This window comes from Elephantulus edwardii, unplaced genomic scaffold (assembly GCF_000299155.1).
Source record: "Elephantulus edwardii isolate Elephantulus edwardi_28Jun2011 unplaced genomic scaffold, EleEdw1.0 scaffold00160, whole genome shotgun sequence".
NCBI lineage: Eukaryota > Metazoa > Chordata > Mammalia > Macroscelidea > Macroscelididae > Elephantulus > Elephantulus edwardii.
In genome coordinates, this window is record NW_006399910.1 from 517420 (window position 1) to 518517 (window position 1098).

General features: G+C 35.1%; 1 protein-coding gene across 2 annotated transcripts in view; it reads left to right on the top strand.

Annotated features, from left to right (window-relative positions):
• CLASP1 (cytoplasmic linker associated protein 1) overlaps window positions 1–1098 on the top strand; it is a 346681-nt gene that overhangs the window by 317009 nt on the left and 28574 nt on the right. The window lies entirely within an intron of this gene.

A 1098-nucleotide genomic window follows, 5' to 3' on the forward strand; every position in this document is an offset into this window, starting at 1 on the left:
TCTAGATATAAGTCCCTTATCTGACATGTCATTACCAAACACTTTTTCCCAGTCTGTGGCTTCCCTTTTTACCCTGTTAGAGAAGTTTCTCGATGCACATAGGGATTTGATTCTTAGAAGATCCCATTCATCTATTTTATCTTCTCCTGGTTGTAAATTTTTCAGAATACTGGGAAGACTCTTTATGTTTTAGGACTCTTTATGTATTAGGACTACTAAAGTTCTTCCAAGCTTTTCTTTAATGAAGTTTATAGTCCTTGGTTTTAGTCCTAGGTCCATTATCCACCTTGAGTTGGTTTTTGTATATGGAGTGAGGTAGGGATCTTGTTTAATTCTTCTGCAGATAGTTTTCTAATTTTACCAACACCATTTGTTAAAAAGGCTGTCATTTCCCCACCTGATTTCATCTCCTTGTCAAAAATCAGTTGACCATAGATGGGCTGATTTCCGGGTTCTCCAGTCTATTCCAGTGATCTATGTGTCTGTCATTGTACCAGTACCGTGCTGTCTTGACTACCACGGCAGTGTAGTAGGATTTTAAATCAGAGAGTGAGATGCCTCCTACCTTTTTTCTATTTTTAAGAAGTGCTTTGCTTATTCGTGGCTTCTTTCCATTCCAAATGAAGCTGGAGATTGTCTTTTCCATCTCGTTGAAGAATGGAATTGGTATTTGTATTGGGATTGCATTGAACGTGTATATTGCCTTAGGTAGTATTACCATTTTCACAACATTGAGCCTTTCTATCCATGAGCAAGGGATATTCTTCCACTTCTCCAGGCTTTTTTGTTTGTTTGTTTCTTGTAATAATGTTTTATAATTTTCTTTGAATAGATCTTTTGTGCTTTTAGTTATATTTGCTCCCAAATATTTAATCTTGTGATTAGCTCTTGTGAAGGGTATTGCTTTTCTTAGCTCCAGCTCTGTATTCTCTTTGCATGTTGACTAGTTTTAAGTAGACTTGCCAAGCATTTTAAATTTTCTATAAAGGAGATATGTACCTTTTCTGAATTTCTCTAAATAGATGAGAAACAAAATATGTAGAATTCTGAATATTCAGAGAGATAGAGAAATGTGTCTGAGAATATATAATATTTTTT